The sequence below is a fragment of the Pogona vitticeps genome, chromosome 1 (assembly GCF_051106095.1).
Source record: "Pogona vitticeps strain Pit_001003342236 chromosome 1, PviZW2.1, whole genome shotgun sequence".
Taxonomy (NCBI): domain Eukaryota; kingdom Metazoa; phylum Chordata; class Lepidosauria; order Squamata; family Agamidae; genus Pogona; species Pogona vitticeps.
In genome coordinates, this window is record NC_135783.1 from 196,082,289 (window position 1) to 196,102,309 (window position 20,021).

The 20,021-nt window shown below is 40.6% G+C and overlaps 1 protein-coding gene and 1 long non-coding RNA gene across 6 annotated transcripts in view; one reads left to right on the forward strand and one right to left on the reverse strand.

The window, feature by feature from the left end:
- Nucleotides 1–20,021, forward strand: part of PDE1A (phosphodiesterase 1A) — a 252,850-nt gene that overhangs the window by 133,678 nt on the left and 99,151 nt on the right. The gene's annotated exons all lie outside the window — the stretch shown is intronic.
- On the reverse strand, nucleotides 10,356–11,459 carry LOC144589332 (uncharacterized). The gene is made up of 3 exons (XR_013545398.1): nucleotides 11,429–11,459; nucleotides 10,829–10,897; nucleotides 10,356–10,479 (listed from the first exon to the last, which is right to left on the reverse strand). It is a non-coding gene; the product is annotated as an uncharacterized LOC144589332 (long non-coding RNA).

The window sequence follows — 20,021 nt, forward strand, 5'->3', positions numbered from 1 at the left end:
GGAACATTTTCTCCTTTTATGTACATTTTAAAAAAGTTAATAATGGAAAAAGTGACACAAGCTGTCTAGTCACCTAAGAATGATTATGTTAAATTTACCATTTGAAAGCAAAGAAAGCTATAAATAGATCAGGGCATGAAAAGGAACTTGAATCTACTATTAAACTGGTGTCCCACTGAGGAGCCAGACAACAACAGAAAGACCGTGCAGACAGCAAAAGACCCAGAAGGCTATTTGGAGATAAAGCTTTAGGGTCATGGAAGATAAAGGGGCAGTGTACCCATGTTGGCATTTCCGCAGAATCCAGAAGTCCTAGCTGGAGTTCCAGATCCAAATCATTTGGCCCATAATGGAAGGGCTGCTGCATATGTTAAGGCTCACATTTCACAGGAGAGAATGCTGGGTATGACCTTTCAGATGTTGAGCATAATACATATTAAATATGCCTTCTTTATTGTGATTGGAAACGAATGAGGGACTCAGTTGGCTGGCTTTCGTTGCTAATATGCAAAACAGAAATAGAGAAGCTGGGTCTTTTCAGTACTCAAGAAACAACTGGAAAATTAATAATAGCCATCTTTTCTTTCATCCATTCTTGCATCATTAACAGGGAACACTTAATTCAGTATAATGAAGACTATGCAAAGACTCTTCGGTTGCCAAATATTTTTTGACATTTAATTTAATTTCTTTTTTTTTAAGGATAATATAAAAATGCTTTCCATTAACTTGACTGATTACTTTGAAATCACTGATACAAAATATGATAAAAGGATGAGCAAGCAAAAGCTTGGCAGATTGTAGGGAATCTGATTAGCTAACCAAAGGTTTCGAGTGAATACAGTATATTGAAATGCTATCCTGTGATTCTGGGGAAATGTCAGAAGTGATGGCAAAGAGAATCAGATGAAGACTGATGGTCAATTATTTTCCCCTCTTGCTCTGCTCAGTTTGGCACAGTCTGAAGATATTGGCAGATAAATTATGACTGATATGGTGAGAGTAGACTGGTATGATAATTGAGAGCCTTCTAATCTTAACAGTACTCGAACATCAGCAGCAAATGTTTTTCTATATCATTGCATAGAAAATTAGCCAGGATAGTGAGGAAGAAATACCTCAGTCCCATGATTAGTGAACCAGAACCTCAGGTATTATGGTCAGAACCAAGCAGGACTTGGCAATGTGAGGCTCTCCAGATGTTGTTGTGCAGGAAATCCTGTTTTTCATTGACTACATGAACTAGGGCTTGTGGGAATTGCCGTCCAGCAAAATCTGCTTTCCTACTTCTGGAACAAGGGGTGAACTTTGAACATCTTGAAGAATTGGGCTAGGCAGGGACTTCAAGTGTGAACAGGCAGGTCAGGAGATTCATGGCAAAGAGGGGAAGTGAGGAGCCTTTCCATGGGCACTAAGTACTGTAGCTCAGCTGATAGAGATCCTGGGAATAAATCTGCTCACTGCATCACTGCAGTAAATACAAGAAATTCAGCATTGGCTCTCTTTCAGCAGACATTAACTGATATGCCAAAAGTTTTAAAGATGAATGGATATGTCTTAGAGCGGAAAAATGTATGAATTTAAAAAAAGCATTGTTTGGAAAGCCCTAGGGCTATGCCTTCTCAAATGTGTAGGAAAGAAGTGCTGATTTTGAAAAACCTAATATCAAAAGATAAATACAAAACCCATCTGATTAAATAGAAATCCTTCTTCCTTCCTTTCTCTGAAGATTTTTTTGCAAACAGGATCATGTTCTAGAAGATGGCAGCTCCCTGCCATAGAACTCTTTTCCAAGGGAAACTCAGCTCCCTCCCTCCCTCCCTCCCTCCCTCCCATCCTTCCCCCAGCTGGCCAAAGGAGGCTTTGGGTGGCTGTATGGTTGCTCCGGAAAGGCATTTTTATGGAGTGGCTTCTGTACAAACTTTATTTTGCTTTCTTTGCTTTCTTCTTTATATAGTGCACTCGTGTGCTTCAACGTTTTTAATTTGTGTTTCAATATGTGACTATTTTGTGCTTTAGTGGTATTTTTATTCATTCTGTGAATCTCCCTGAGTTCCTCTTTTTGAAGAAAATGGGATAGGAATCCAACAGATAAATAAAATAATGTTCATTGTTACAAGATATGATTTTATGGCATAAAGTAATGGATTTAGATAGTTGAACCACTGATAATCTATATCAGGTACTGGGAATATGCGGCCTTCCAGATACTAAATGGTAACTCCCTTCAGCCTCCTCTGTATAGCTAATGGTGAGGGTTCGTGGGAATGGCAGTATAGCTAATGGTAAAGGATCGTGAGGGTTGTGGTATAGTTAATGGTGAAGGATCATGAGGGGTGTAGTCCACCAGAATCTGGAAGGGATTTCCCATCCCTGCAATAGATGGTTGAAAAACAGTGCATATGAAATAGGAAGCAGGGCTAAACAGGTTCATCCCAGTTACTATTTCATATGCACTGTTTTTCAACCATCTAGTCTGTTCTAACCAGAGCTGTGATTAGCAATTTGGCCCTTTGGGTGAGCAGCAACACCTGGGGGATTGGCATGACTTCATCTCTCCCCACCCCTAAGAAAAAAAGGAGGAGAAGGATGTGGAAGTTCTCCCAAGAGAAAGAGAACTTGGAGGTTTTCATAGGGCCAAAGAGTGTTGCTGTTTATTTTCCTAACACTCATCAGTACGTTTGCCTCTAGATCAGTGGTTCCCAAACTGTGCCCTGTGGCACCCCGGGATGCTGCCAGACCCAGTCGGGGGGTGCTGTGGAGTCCTCTCAAGCTTTGTAGACCTTTAATTCACAGGCCTTCACCCCTCTCCAAGTATTGTATTGGGGAACTGCAGCTGGTTGCGAGTAAGTCAAGGGAAGCACGAGTTGAAAAGGTTTGGGACCCAGTGCTCTTGATTTGAGTTCCCTCTTAGTTTGGATGCCGTGGGGCAAAGCCCCCATTGCCTTGCCCCAGTTACAGCCCTGGTTCTTCCTCTCCATACAAAGACTTATTCTTAACTCTTACATCATGTCAAGTGGCGGCACTGTTGCTCACCAACTTTGTTGGATGGTTCTCCCTGGCCCCGCGGTCCTAGGGTTGGCACCAAATGCTCTGATCAACAAGTTGCTATTTCTGGTTGATCCAAGGCTAGTTCTTGATCTGAATCAAGCTTCCCTCTTTGTGGAAAGCTGTAACTTGTGGTGCTGCCTGGCTCAGTAGAGCATCCATGTGCTATGTTATTACAGCCACAAGTCAGAAGAAGCCAGTTAGATAGGGGGCGGAGTTAATTTTTGTTGGTACGACCTGCATTTTATTTCAGTCATTTTCAGAACTCCTACTGATACTGCAAATAAAAGTCTGAAGAGTTTCAAACTACCACTTGCTTGTTACTGCATGTAGTTTGTGCATGCTTGTGTTTGTCTGTGTGTGTCTGCATGTTTGAGACAGAGTTTTATAGGGGAAGGATCTCCACCGTATGGATGCCTCTAATCAAGTTGCCTGCAAATGTTTAGATATTTGCAAAATGTTAGATATTTGAAAGGATTAGGAGCAAACAGAGTCTTTGAAGTTTGAAGGGGAAGGAATTTATACAAAATGCATGAAATACCTTTTTCACAAACCATGTGGCAGCACCTTATAAAAGCAGACAGTTTTTTTAAAAAAAATTACCAGATATCACAACCTATTTACCACCTTTCATAAAGGAAAACATATTATGGTGAGTTGTACAGACATTATATAATGTGTGTGTCTTCATTCCAATTCTGGTCTTGTCACTTGACACAACTAAAGGTGAATGTCACTGACTTGGTATCTGCCCCATTATTAATCTTTTTTGCTTTGGAGAACCTTCCCAAAGCCTCCAGACAATGAAGAATTACTTGACTTGCTGACCTCTCCCCTGTACTGAATATGGTTTTGCTCAGCTATTTCATGTAAAATTGTCTGCTTCAGCATTTTGTTTTCAGGATGAGTGGTTGCATGAGCAACATGGAAGCATATGTCAGATAGCCTTGGCATGGGTAGGTAGGCAGTCCACCTATTACATACAGACTGAAATTTAACATGGATAAATGCTTCAGAGCAGCTGCTGCAATTCATGTAGACATGTAGTCTTAATATGACTGGGCACCTTAAGAATCACTAATTTGATATGCATCCATGGGCCCACCTTATTTTAATGTATTTATTCAAAATATTTTTATTCTGTCTTTCTCCTTAAGAGGGACCCAAGGTGACTAACATTTAAAAGACAATATTTAGAAGCTAAAACAATAAGTATACAAATATTTAAAATACCAAACAAATCCCATACCAAAAATGGGAAACAAAACTGAGACCCAAAAAGAGTTTCAAAGTAATGAGGCACAACAACTTCATTTAAAACCTCTCTCAGATAGTCAATCATTAAGGGAAAACCTGCTTGGAGTGAATGATCTTTGCCTGCTTGCGGAAGGACAGCAAAGATGGGGCCGGCCTGCCCTCCTGTGGGAGAGAGTTCCGGAGTCTTGGGAAGTAACGTAGGTGAGTCCCAGGGACTTCTCCAAGGTGGCGTTTAGTGACATCGTTTTCCTTCTCAAGGAAGCCTGCCAGGTACATTTTTAATTGATTATTAAGGGATACAGCTATATTTTAGCTAATACAAACACATATGTAATTACACTACACTTGTCAAGACAATGGAAACTGAGGGTGTGACCATAATTTCGAATTAGATTAGAACTGGTTTGGGTTTTTAGAAATTGATTTAATGTCATATGGTTTGGTGGGTTTCTTTGGTCATTGTGTACACTCACACAGGTAAAAACATTTCGTCCAAAGGTAAGCTATGTGATACATTGGCCCTTCGGTATTCCTGGTTGTAGCGTTCTCCATTTATTAGATCTATGGTTCATGTATATTATGTAATGGCTCATGTTTGTTATGTAATAGAATGGTTCATGCATATTAATGTTGCTTAGAGGCGGAGCTGAGAGGGAGATGCTATAAGAGGCGGAGCCTGAGTCAGTCCGGGAGAGTCAGTAATCTCTACTGCCTGACTTTTACATTTCTCTAACTGTTAGAGAAATGTAAAAGTCAGGCAGTAGAGATTAAATCAGTAAGAATCAGAGAGAGTAATAGAGTGTGGAGTATGGGAAATTCTAGGGAGTGATTAGCTACTGAAGATATTTATGAATCTCTGTAATCAATAAACCAGAGTTTTATTTAAAAGAACTTGAAGTGTGGACCTGAATCTTTCTAAGTAAATGGTGATTTAGAGATCACCTGGTGGCAGCAAGTGTAAAAGAAGAGAGTGTTTGCCTTCGGGTGCTCTGAGGCTTGAAGGTCAAGCAAAGGGGCACGAGGGTGGACGCCACACTGGTCCCCATTTTCCTGGTTTTTATTCAGTAGCAGGAACTTACTGTATTTTTCCGTGTATAGGACACTACTTTTTTCCTAAAATCATTACACTAAGAATGGAGGGGTGTCTTTTACATGGAAGTAAGCTGAGATAGCTGAGGAGAGAACAAAATGGCACATACCTTGCCTCTGTAAACAGGCTTCCCTCACTCACGAGGCTTAGCTTCCTACAGTGAGGAGACTTCGCTCCCTCCAATCATGAGCCTTATGGAACTAACGTCAGCTGATGCTGAACAAACCAATTGGAACGTATCTAGTTGGAGGTGGAGCCTGTAGGCAGTGCTCAGATTCAACAGGGACTCGTAATGTTCAAGTGTTCTGAGCCGCGAAGCTGAATGCTCAAAGCTAAGTTTTCTTAATTTGGGGGGTTAGAAAAATGGAGTGTTTGTGTTATAGATGGGGGCGTGCTATAAATGGAAAAACATGGTAATTCTTCATCCTGTTCTTGAGGTGGAGCTTGCCTGCCTTGAGACAGCTGGTGCTGGATTCAGCAGCTTTTATACTGCAAAGCCAATATCAGCAGCCTGCAACACAGCTCAGAACTACAGTAGCAGACATTTTTTCTGTCCTCTGTCCTTTAAGAATCATATCTGGCAAATCATTTTTTTAAACTAACCTGTTGTACTTGGCAACACACATACACACCCAGGACTCTACAGGCAGAGAGTTGTCAGTGATTGCCCATGCCAAATAGAGTAAAATGCAACCAGAATCTATTCAAAATAAATAACCGCCAAGCGGGCATTTTAAAAAACCCACCTCCCACTTCCCAGCTGCACGTTGTGTTATTGGAGAGCTTTATTTCAGTTTTACTCACGCCAAACCTGGTGCAAAAACAGGAGAATTTTGGCATGTTGTTGTGCCCTGAGAGTGGCCAGAGCACAACAGACACCAGAGAGGATCTTGGTCAAGCAGGTAGAGCCAGCAAAGAGAAGCAGGACTTTGGCTAGCTCCAGGCAGGCATGTCCCTAGGGCTCAGCTGAGAATATTTGCTCTTTTTGGACTAAAATTCAGCGATGGCGAACCCATGGCACGCACACCACAGCTGGCACACTAAGTCCTTTATGCCGGCATGCGAGCCATAAGTCTCCAGATCGCTACTCCCCCTTCGCAGCCAAACCTGAGAAGGCAACTATAGCTGCGGTGCTGGTCCTTCCGCAGGTGGATCTGGAGCAGTTGGTGCTGGCAGCACATCTGGATCGGGGTCTCGAGGCACCTCCGTGCCGGGCTTACCCCTTCCCCCACCACTTCCAGTTCCGCCGCCGTGGCACGCCACCCACTGTTTCGTTTGTCCCCAAAAAGGTTCGCCACCACTGGGTTAGATTGTTCCGCCTAGCCTCTGAGGGTGAAATCGACATTTAAGAGTAAGGCATATTTGCTGCTATTATAATGCTTTTCCTCCTGGCATGCAGTTCCATCACAGCTCCATGCCCATGCCATCAGACTTGCAAATGAAGTCCATGTTTACCTTCTGGTGAGCCAACCACAAAACAAAAGCAAGCTGATTTGTGACAATCAGGTTTCCAAACAGGCAGATCTGGGAAGAATTCTTGGAGTCTCAAAACTTCTCTCACATACCCCTACTACTACATCAGTGAAGCTTGTAGGCTTGCCAGGCACTGGTGACAACAAAAGCAGATTGCAATTAGAATTATGTGTCTAGAAACTACCATTTTAATTTCCCACAATGTTGTGCTTTTACAGACCATTGTAGGCAACAGCTATCAGACACACTCAGCCTACATTAATTGGAGCAACAACAAAAAATGACATTTCTAAAAGTGGGAGCAGAGCAGGTGTCAGGCTAAGGCCCCACCAGCTGCTCAAGCATGTCTTGTAGAGTTGTTTTGGTCTGCAGCCTTCCACTCCCTGAGATTCTACAGCCAGAACTTGTGGCTAAGAGGTGGGTCCTTTCTGATGCCCCAGGGATGGAGAAGACAACGTTTGGTTGGGGAGCAAGCATGGCATCCTGCCAAATACCTTCATGCTGAGAGGGTGAGCTCTAGTACCAGTTGGGAATAGAGTGGAGAGGCTTGCCCACTGGCTGGGATTTAAAGTTACCTCACAAACATAAATAAAATTTTATCCTTCTGTAACATTGCTTGTCCCGAGGTTTTTCTCTCCATCTGAAGTCCTGGGAAAGCATAGCAATTCCATGAGGCGACAACGAGTGCTCTGAGACCTGATAATCCTAGACCCTAGTATAGATGATTCTTGGCCTGAAGGATAAAAGTGTATGGTGTTTCCCTGATTTTTACCCTATGAAACAGAACAGGCAAAGAGACTGTGATTTGTCCTGTGAATTTTGTGGCTGAATTCTAGGTGGATGTGAGCACTCTGGCTTGAATCTGGTGCTTTACTACCGTGTTACCCCGAAAATAAGCCTTACCCTGAAAATAAGCCCTAGTATGATTTTTCAGGATGCTTGTAATATAAACCCTCCCCCCAAAATAAGCCCCCGTTAAGTGAAATCCCACCCTCCACCATTGTGCAGCAACTAGAAGAAGATGACAGGACTGTATTTGAATAAATGTAGATTGTTGTAAATAAAAATAAATAAATAAAACATCTCTTGAAAATAAGCCCTAATGCATTTTTGGAGCAAAAATTAATAGAAGACCCTGTCTTATTTTCAGGGAAACATAGTAGTTTTCATGCTTTTAGATCATTGCTGTATGGATACATAGCCCACAACTTTGAGTAAAAGTGATTTTTCTGAGAGCACCAATATAATTTCATGGGAAAGGGATCTAGAACTGGGCAATGGTGTTATTATGTTAGGGCAGCTATGGTATGTTACAAACTGGTTTGTCAACCCAAATACAAAACTCTAGGCCTCTCTCCTTAAAAACAAAGGTAAAATAAATAAACTTTCCCACAGAAAGAAGTCAGATTTAATCTGTCTCTCAGTCAGCATGTTTTCCCCAACATAGCATATGTTTGTATTATTCACAGATAATTTCTTAACCCATATTGACCCGCATGATTCCCTGTGCTTTATCCAGAGGAGTGCTAACAAATAATACAAGCGGGTTAAAGCAAATGTCATATGTAAGACTAAGGTGAATGTAGATTCCATACTGAATTCCTTTCTCTGTTATTATTAGCTCTGAAAGCTTTTACTGCATAATTTGACTGTCTTGCAAAGACAGATTAGGCTGACATTTCTCAGTGTTACTGTTTTATTTTGTTCACTGAAAAACTGAAGAATTGTTGCAGTTTTGAATTTTAGTTAAATTCCTCTAGCTGTGCAGCAGAAGTGCAGGGATTTACAGAGCAAAATTAGCTTCAAATTGTTCAGGTTAGTCCATCCCTTTTTCTCATTACATGGCACTTGCAATCTCAATAACTCACTCTTGAGACAAATAGTACAAAGAATAAAAGATTTCATTTACATACAGTGAACAGATAACAGCAAGCTAAAAACATGACTGCTTCGAGCAACACTCCTCAACAGACTGATTTGTCCCAACAGACAAAGGAGAGGGGAAAAAGCTCTTAGCAGAGAGAGGTGTGGCTCTCTTTAAATTCAGAGAAAGGAAGGAACTATGGGTTATTGCTGGATAGATTCAATCACCCCAGCCCGGAAAGGTCCCTCCCGGCCACACCTACTAGGGGCAGCATGTGAGGTTGCCAGAACTCCCAGAAGAGTAGCATCTGTACGTTGTCGAAAACATATGGTTTGAATTATGTATTTGTGGCGTTATTTCTAGTACACCAGATGACGATCTTGGTTTAAATGGAAAATAGGAGAAGTTCTGAAACCAGTAACGCATTCAAAGAATGATAAGCAACCATTGTATTATTGAAAGCATTCCAAATCATGTAAAACAACATTTAAATAACAGGCGGGAAAAAAAATCATGACAGCAAGGCTTTGTTGTTGAAGTGGTTTCCAAACTTTTGAATTCTTTAAATATATTGATCTTGGTCCAGAGGATTGTTTTGAGCACCATGGAATTCCATTAGGTACACAAAGCTTCAGTCTTTACACTTTACTGACGTATTTTGTTTTTATTAATTGTACTGTTGTTTGTATAATAATGTATCTAAGTGGTTAAATTGAAGTACACATATAATACAATATGTAAAAATCACATAAAACTCTGTAAAACACTTACACATTTTTAAATAGCCAGGTTTTTAAGGGTGATTGTATTTTTGCAATCACCCTTAAGGTGAGGTCAGCTAGAACAGCTGATGAGTGAGGCAATACAAGTGACCCTCAGACCGACCTGCAGACCGACATGTTTTTAGCCCTCCTTGCCAAGTGGCTACTGACAATATACATTAAATTATTAATTTATTACATGGATGTCCCTCTTGTCCGCTCAGGACAATGTAAAGTTATTGAAGTCACATAAATTAAACACATGAGCTAAAACCACAACCCTATAAAACATCCTTTCTTTTACAAAAAGGGGTGGGGGGAGAGAGAAAAAAGGGAGCAGTGAGCAGCACGCACCAAACTAAGATTTGGTTCAATAGCTCATCAGCTTCAAAAACAAACATCTGGCTGAACAAACGGTTCAGGAACCAGTATTTTGTACAAAACACAGCAGTTAACACTGCTTTCTTGGTACCTTCTGGGTCACATCCTGCCAGAATGTGGGGAGCTTCAAGGGTTTCCTAGAGTTTTCTTTCTGGATATGATTCAAAGTGCTCCAGAGCTTCGGAGTGACGCAGAGTTTGACATTCACTAGTTTTGTTGTTTGTTTGTTTGCTTAAAGATGACTGTTTATAACAAATTCATTTTTCCAATAATGATGGCACAACTACCTTGCATCCAGCTTGCAACTTGACAAGGAATAACTTCATGGTAACCTTTTAGTTATTTCTTATGGCTAGAGAGGTTTAGTGTTACTACATGGTGGAAGAGGAACATCATTGGGTTCACCTTTTGGCTTGCGCTGCTGTTGCCTACGTTATGGTTGGTGTTGAGGCCAGGAGTGGCTCAGCCCCAAAATTTCAGTGTGCGCGCGTGTGCTGCCCAGTCATGAGCCGTCTACGATTGAAGCAGTGATGACACGGATGGCAGAAGAGTGGGCTTTGCATCCTGGGTTGTTTCATTCTTTGAGAAGAAATGTAACTAAATTCCTATTGAGAAATGGGAAAGTATAGAGTTCCTTTATAAAATCTGTAGCTACAGCAGTAACATTTTAGCTCAAAGTGTGAAAGCATTTGTCTTTCAAGGCCTACATTCTTTCAAAACCGGTCCCACTTAAAGGAAGTTTAAAGAAGGTGTGTGAAGGTATGATGGACACTGAGGTTTGTCCTGGGTTGATGCCAACTTCTAGATACTGTACTCTGGCATCTAAATCATAGGCACCCTTCATACAGAAATGTTTACTTATCCTGGGAAGGTGTGTTTCTAGTATCCACACATCACACAGCCCCTCACTTCCTTCTTCCCCTTCTCTGCCATTATGGCCACCCTGTTACTTACCCTTTTCACCAGCATTTAAAGCTCTTCTCTTTCTTTGTTTAAATGTTTAGCAAGTGAAATAGCACTGCCCTGAAAAGACATGGTAAGCATTTGGATCAGTGCAGCAACTATTTTAATAGTGCTAAGCTAGGAGAACAAACATTTTTAAAAATACAATTTACAAATTGCATTATAGATGTTGTCTGTGCCAACGCAAATGGAAAGGAAGCAAAAAGAATCAAGTTCACTTCAACAACACCCCCCCATGTCTCATTGGGGAAGTCATTTAGCTGTGCCCATCAACGGCCCTATAGGGCCAATATAGGCGATTGCACATGCCAAATGCAAGACAAATGTGACTGGAAACACCCACCCATCCCCAAAACAGAACAAAACCCAACACAGCTCCCGAGTCTTAGCAACCAAACAAAATATGCCACATATTCATGCCAAAACAATGGATGTAATCATGAGTTGTGCTGACAAGGTGTAGGCAAGAGAATAAATATTGAAAGGAAAAGTACGATGCGTAGCATGAATTGTGAGATGAATACCTGTCTAGTGGCTCCCTGAGAATGAGAGTGGAAAGGAAAGAGAGAGAGAGAAAGTGGCTCCACTTACCATTGGCTTCAGCATCTTCACTCACCATTGCCATGGGTGTAAGTGCTAACAAATGACCCCGAGGGAAAGCAGTCCTTGGAAGAAAAACGTTTCTACATCCTAAGTGAAATGGTCAGAAATACAGATTAAAAACATGTTTTCATCCTTTTCTTTAGAATATTTCTTATGGAGCATGGAGTTTTCCCCCAGTGCTTTGTTACCAGACCTTGACTGATTTACTTTCTAAAAAGAAATGCATTAACATTTCACATGCACTTCATGCATTGATAATTGTACGTGACTGATGGTTTTCCCTGCTACTGGTTGGATTGCCCTTTTTTTGCTGCTACTGAGAGGCTATGTTTATGTTCTACAAATTAGCTAGAATATTTCAGAACAGCTAAAATATATTTTTAAAAAAAGAATTATCAAGTCATATATATACTGTATTTCTTACAAAGTCCCTCTTGTTTTGTAGTGGCAGACAAGAAGGAATAATGTGTCAAGCTGAATGTAGCAGTTTGCTGCTATGGAGACTGGAATTAAAGTTCCCCATCATGAGTCCAACTGGTTGGTTATTTCAGTCATATCCAGAAATAAATTGGAAACCCTTGAAGTTCCAGAAACAGACTGAGTGATTATTGGCTTGTGTGTCTTGATGATTTGTGTCTTCATTTGAGGTTTGAGGCTTTGGTGCTCTTTTTCACCTTATTTTTCTCACTCTTTATAAAGGTACAATGTAATTAACGATGTGTTGATATATGTCGGTGGTGAGCAACAGTGGTCTTCCACTTTTTCACTTGCACAGTGGTTCAACTGCAGTACTGCAGTCAAGACTGCTCATGACCTGAATTTGATCCCATTGGACTAAGGTAACCAGTTAAAGGCTGACCCATCTTTCCATCCTTCCAAGAGTACCCAGCCTGCTGGGGGCTTAACTTGTAGCTTGTATAATTATATTGTAAACCACCCAGAGCGTGCTTTAAGTGCTATGAGCGGTATATAAGCAACACACTTTGCTTTTTTGCTTTTAACAACTCCGATCAACCTTACACCTAAATTCACTGCCATAACAAATGGTGAAGGCTTAAGAGAACTGCTGTCCAAAAACATCTAGAAGGCCACAGCTTTCTACCCTGGTACATGTGGTCAGCAGGACTTGAAATATGTGGGAGAGGTGAGGGGAGCTCTTCCTGAAATCCATAAGCCATACAACTTTCTTTCCCTCAGTTATTGCCAAATGATGTCTCTCTCTCTCTCTCTCTTTTTTAGCCTTTTTAGAACAACTAAGGGAATCAATCACAGAAAGCAATAGGGCCAGGCTTCCTCTGGCTTACAGCACTTGTAATTCAAGCCTGAGGTGTTGGTCTCTTTTGGGCCTTCCCACTTAGTGTTCCAGTGTATGTGCCTGTTCTCCTTTCCCAGAAGGAGGAGTGACTGGAGAACTCAGAGAATGGCAAAGAGGCCAGTCTATGGAAGGAGTCATTCTGTTGATCTGCTGAGAAAAAGAAAATGACTTCCCCAGATTCACAACTCTACTTAGAGATGTCAGGGCTCAACCAAGACATTTGGCTTCCAGGGCAAAGGGCAAAATAGTATCTCCCCCATCCCGTGTATAAAAGGCAGCCAGAATGGCTGCTGTGTCATGCTTCAACACAAGTGACAGGACAGTGCCGTTCACTGCATCTGAAGGCAGCAAGACAACTTGGAGGACCCCAGGCAAAGCCAGGTGAGGGTCCATGTAGCTTTACTTGCTCCTTGTCCCTGCCTGAGACATTGGCTTCACTCTGTCTCATGGCAGGGCAAGTCTTGATGGACAGTGAAACATTCCACCAAATATTCTTTGGGAAGGGGGCAGAATTCTTCAGTCGTTACGTGGAAGCTGAAAAAATGGTCGGGGAAAATTCCCATCAGTGAGAAATTTCAGCTCAGTTAATACTGAATGAAATTAGGCAGTGAGATAGTTCTTGCTGGCAGATGAAGGAAGCCGTGGGACAAGAAGGGAAGGAATCGGGGCCAAGCCCATTGCTTCCTTGAGAAATAATAAAAAATGATTGACTTAGATTTATAGCGGTATCCAAAATTCTCCATCTCCTTTGTGGGCAGGCGTTTGAAATGGAGGATTTTGCTTTGAAGAGTCAGCAGGCAGATAATCTTTCAACCATGAGAAGGTGGCCAAATATTGATATCTATCTATCTAGAGCTGTAACTTTACGACATTTATCAGAACAAAACATTCAGAGAAACTGAAAAACCCGCACAACAAATAATATAAATCCTTGTGATCCAAAATGTTGAAGACTAACTGATAGGCAGTGTTTCCATCATGTACCCCAGACGTGAATTAACAACAGCAATAATGAAAACAACCCAATATGTACTGTAGTGTACTGCAGCAATAACACCAGTATGAGTGAGTATCTTTAAAACTATGTAAGAAATGAATTAATCCCCAAATATGGAATGAAATATATAGGCTGGGGCTATTGGGGAGACAGAAAAACTGGGGTCATTTACACTATGGCCTTCTGTATGTATTTCTTATGGTGATATAAACCTTCATTTTTACTTCCACTGTGGAATCCATTAAAAAGTGTGTGATAATTCTGGGTCACCATCAGGGAAATGGATCTACAAACAGATCCCATGGCTTGTGCTTCAGTACACATTCTAACCCAACCCCCATTTCCTTGTGTACTTTTTCAGGATGAAACGATCCATCTGAGTTTTCTCAGATGAGGAGAAGGTTTATAGAATGCAGGGACCAAGAAACGCCTGGGAAAATGCCTCCAGTAACCTTTTTTCCCTGTTCCTTCTTTCAAGTGCGTAAAATGTGGCTGCCTCAGCCTGTGATTATTAATTACTCCGTCGCTATCTTGACATGGACATACAACAGAAAGTTGCCTCACAGGCAACGTTAGTAAAGTTTCCAATAAGGAATAAAGAATGATACAGTACGTAGTTATATATAGAGAGATATATGACAAAAACTTTAAAACAAACACCCTATTCCCAGCAATAGTACCGTACAGGCAACGAGACATGGCCATTTTAGTCCAGTAATCTGGGAACTTACTGCACTCAGACTCATGCTGTTTTACATGCCTACTCATTATATTTTTAAGGTTTTTAAAAAGGACTTCCATTACTGTTAGCTCCTTTTAAAATATATATCCTGATAAAGTAGTCACAAGTCACATGTTAAGCAGTTTCCTGAAAATCCAAGGAGCAGGCTTTTCAGTGTAATTAGAAACTGGTCTATGAATAGATTTAGGATGCTCTCTCACAGGCCATGTTTTCCCCCCCTATGAATCTTTGCCTGAACTGACTGGAGGATATACGTGATAAAGCCACATTTGGAAGCAGATTATGAATTGAGCTGATGCCATAAAAGCAGTATTGGAGCAGCACAGCATTGTCTCACATAATGGGCTTCCCAAGGACTAGACTAATGGCTCTGAGGCAGAACTGTGAGAGCCCGGATTCAGAACTTGATTTGCACATGAACCCCCTAGAGAGCTGTAGCTGAGGGCAGTGTCCTTCAGATGCTATACCATATAATAATATAACTTGAACCTTATTAAAGAGCTGCTGAGTCTTGAACTGGATACCTTTTGGACTGTGTTACTTCACAATTTGCTCCTGTGAAGTCCATGCAGCAGTTTAGTTTCCTCTGTTCCTGAACTGACTGCTCATTCAAGTTGGCTAGTGGGTTGTCCTGGACAATCTCAGGCCTTCCTGATTAGTTCGAACTTGCTCAAGCATCAAGGTCTTCTCAGGCTGTGGGCTGTTCTTACATTGTCTGTAGGGACTGGAGAGAATTCTGTTAGACAAAATTCTACTCTGGACAAAAGTAGTCCTCCCCCCCTCCCCCATTTCCCAAGAGTCGGTGCATGAAGAAATGCACCATGCCTCAAGAATTTGTGTACCTGCAAGTCTTATAAGACATTTTTGAAGAAATGTGCACTCAAAACATTAATGGCTAAAATGCATGTGATGGGAAATATAATGAACAAATGTGCTATAGTCAAGGGGGGAAATGCATCTGTTAGGGGAAGCGTAAATGTGCGCATGAGTGTATGAATGGTGTGTGAATTTCAGTGCAAGAAGAAAAAGCAATGTCTCCGCATGACAAAATGGGAAAGAAAATGTAGGTAGGATTTAGAGAAAATCAAGACAGAGAGATTTTCGTATCCTTCCTCCTCTGGGTTGTCCTTCAGCCCCAGTTTCTGGCTTGTTCTTCAGTCTTATCATTAGATATGCCCACAAGTCACAAAGTGATCTTCAGTCTTGACTTCTAGCTTGTTTCTCAATTCTTCTTCCTATTATGGAAATGAAATCCTAAATAATAATAATAATAATAATAATAATAATAATAATAATAATAATAATAATAATAATAATAATAATAATAATAATAATAATAATAATAATAACAACAACAACAACAACAACAACAACAACAACAACAACAACAACAATAGCAGCAGCAGCAGTAATAACAACAATAGTATCTTGATTATTTACACTATTGTAAGTACAATAACATAAACTGCATAAGAAAAATGATGGTTGAATATTTTTTTTAAAAGGAAGATAAACAGCTGGAAAAATAAACTACTGTATGGATAGTGTCTGAGAAATGTTAATAGAAAGCATGATAATAATTTAACTTGGGCATGGTAAAACTGGGGATCATCAGGAAAGAAATGGAAGGCTTGATCTTTGCTGCAGAAGAACGAACACTGCAAACTAATGTCATAAAACCTAAAATTCAAAGAATAGATGGAAATAGTAAATGTAGACTCTGCCCCCCCAAAAAAGATGAAACTGCATCACACCTAATCTGTGAGTACTCAATGACTGCACAGACAGGGTGCAAAGTTAGACACGATAGAATTGCAAAATTAATACACGGTCATGATGTAAAAAATGTAATTGGCCAGCATCCAAGAATCTGTAGGAATATCAGGTAGAGAAAATGTCAGAAAACAACTAAGTTAAGATCTTGTGGGACACTCAGATTCAGACACACAGATATCTTGAGCAAAATACACCAGACATAACAGTAAGAGGACAAAGAAATATCTGGATAATTGACATTGCAATTCTACGGGATGCTAGAGTTGAAGACAAAGAACTGGAATTGGAAAAACTAACAAAATACAGTGGTGCCTTGCACCCTCGCTGTGTGGAAACATCGCTGAGTGGGGCAGAAAAGCCCATTGGAACGCATTAAACAGTGTTTAATGCATTCCAATCGGCTGCTGTACTCACCGTTCAGCGATGTTTCTCCGATAACCGGCAGCCATTTTCACACCCTCCCCTCACTTAACGAGGGCGCAAAAACGCTGTGCGCGGCCATTTTGCGGCTTCCGTGGCCATTTTGTAATCGCCGAACAGCTGATCGGCGGGTCGCAAAGCGAAGGTCGGTAAGCGAACCGTTTACCGACCTTCGCTCTGCGATTTTTTCCCTATTGAGGCATCGGTATGCGATCACATTTGCGATCGCAAAACCTGCCTCGTAGAGCGAATTCATTGCTCTGTGGTGCACTCGTTGTGCGAGGCACCACTGTATAGAGACCTGGCAATAGAAATAACTTGCTTGTAGATGAAACACATTTCATTGGTCCCCACAGTCATCAGAGCATTGGGAACAATGCCATATTATAACCCACTGCAGATCTCTGAAATAACACCGTCAGAGCTATCAAGCAAAGATATAGTCTCTATTAATATACAGTATCAACAACAATTTAAATAAACTCAATTTCTTGGCTTCCAGAAATGTAATTAAGGTACATTAACAGGAAGCAACATTCTCCACCAGTCAATATATAAAAATCTTATATAAATAAAACTGTGTGACATAAAGTAAAGATGTACTTCCATATATCAAAACTGTTAATGTTCTGCTTGGCACTTTGTACTTTAGTTTGTTTCTGGATCAAGTATATTAAATTAAAGCCTATCTAACTACTACATATGGAAATATACATATCTACTGTATTTTTCCGTGTATAAAAATAACACTTTTCCTAAAATCATTAGAGAAAAAATTGAGGGTCGTTTTGTACACGGAAGGAGGTGGAGACAAAGGAGCAGCCATACTTGGCCACCTCTCACAGCTGCCCATTGACTGCTGGCGCTGCCATCCAGTCACCTTCACCAGGGCTCACCTCCAGCTCACGTTGCCACTTTGTCCCCTGCCCGAAGGAACCCTGCAAGTGGCGCTGGAGGAGGTGATCTGGTAGCGATGGCAGCAATCAATGGGCAGCAGCAAGAGGTGGGCCAAGCGCAGCTGCTCCTTTGCCTCCATCTCTACCTCCTCCTGCTGCTGCTGCCTCCACTGCCAGATCGCCTTCTCCAGCACCACTTGTCGGCTCACTTCGGTCAGGGGATAAGGTGGCGATGTGAGCTGGAGGTGAGCCCTGGCAGTCGCACTGGAGGAGGCAATCGGGTGGCAGAGGCAGCAGCAGCAAGAGACAGAGGTGGAGCAGCAACCGCACTGAGCTGCCCCTCGTAGCTGACCGTTGACTGCTCCTCCACCTCTGGCAAGGGACAAAATACGGGTGTTGTCATATACATTGGGAGGGTCATATACACAGAAAAATATGGTATATCTGTATCTATATAAATGCACCCATATACTGTATATAGATAGACAAATATTGTTATATAAAATGAGAAAAAGAAATTAAAAAGCAAACTCCTTTCCCTTTCTCCACTATGCTGGTATACTCTTTCCATCTTGCTATCCTTCAGGCTTTAAAGTGCTACCCTTGGGTTATTGAGAGAATAAAAGTTCAAAAACACTTAGTGGGCTTCATGAGGCCCATGTTGCCTTCACAGAGAAAAATACTTCCATGTAAATACACAGAGAGCATTGCTGGATGCATTGAGCAGATCTTCAGAGATGGAGAAGAGAGCAAAGTGTTAGGTGATGTCTTAAAGCATCGCACATCTACCACCATCTTTTTCTTTAAAAAAAAAAAGGCCATCAGAGTGGCAATATTAGGAACAGCATACATAATACATCAATATTTAACTGATACTTTGGTTTTTGGTTAAAACTTGCATCTCTTATATAATACCAGTCATTGCCCTTTTGATGATCTTTTATTATCAGAAATGTGCAGCCTGTTGTCATCCAGTCTTCAGTTGTAGAATTTTGAAGTAAGTGGTTAAATTGCACTGCTATACGTTGATAGAAACTTGTTAGATGCTTTAACCAAAATCCATGCAGCTCATCTGGACCAGGTGCATTTCAATTTTTCACAACCTTTAATTGCCTCTTAATTGTTTTGTTGTTCTTACAGTATCATCCAATTGTTTTGCTTGAGTTTCTTTACAAATCTCTTTAATCCATGAAGCATTTTTGTTATATCCGGTTGGGCTTTCCCACATTTCTTTCCAAAATGTTAGTGCATCATCTTTACATGGGCCTAATGTCTTTTGCTCTGCGTTTTCTCCTAGTGATGTATAGAACAGTTGTTGGTTATTTCAAAATTGTGTGTTTTCTCTATATTGTTTCAAGCGTCCATCATATCTTTCAATTTTCTTTGCTGTAGCTGTCACCTGCTATTTTAATTCTTCCATCATTTCAAGGATTGTTTTCCTTTCGAGGTCATATATTTTGCATAGTCTGGCTTTTACTCTTTCATTTTTAAGTTTGGAATCTTTCAAGAGTTTTAAGTTGCTAATGTCTGCACGTAATTTGTTTATTTTTCTTTCCAGCCGAAGTTTCCATTTTGGAGTGCCAGGAGTTTTCTGGGTTTTTTAAAATATTATAACCAAGTTCCATTGTTATTGTGGTAGCTGTGCTATACATGAACTCATTTGTTTCCTTTAGCATGTTGGTTGGGATTGTTCTGATGACAGCATTTGCATCATTCAGTAGATCTTTTACTGGTTTACTTTGTAATTAGTGTAGATTGGGGAGCCTTTGTCTTTCTGTGATCTGGCTAATATGGATTACTGTTTTTCCCTCAGTGATGTTTGCCGTTCTGACAATTCATAATTTCTGGGTTTTTCCATAAGTTGTTCTTCTACTCATACGTTTTCTTCCACTATTGTGTTTACCTCTACCCTCCATTTGTCTTCCATATTATGGTCATTGTTCTGTGTTGATTTTGCCACCTTTTCTAGTTCTCGCAGTTCCAATTCTGAAAACATTTACTCCAGATGATAAACCTTCTCTGGTCCATTAACTGTTGTTCAGTTATGTCACTACTTTGGTGTTTCCTTTTCCAAAATTCCATCATTAGTTTTTGGAAAATCACGGGCTGTTGGGTTTGCCTCGTAATAACATTTAATAATTTCTCAATTTTTGGTGAGAGTCCAAGTATTGCACTTACGTTGTGCCTTACTACTACTACTACTACTACTACTACTACTACTACTACTACTACTACTACTACTAATAATAATAATAATAATAATAATAATAATAATAATAATAATAATAATAATAATAATAATAATAATAATAATAATAAAGTCCTTGTATTTCTTACTGTGCCCCAGTTGCATGGGTTGATATGTGACACGGCATACAAGTTGCAATTTGTAAATTAGCAGCAATTTGCCACTGGAGTTTAAATCAGTGCACCTT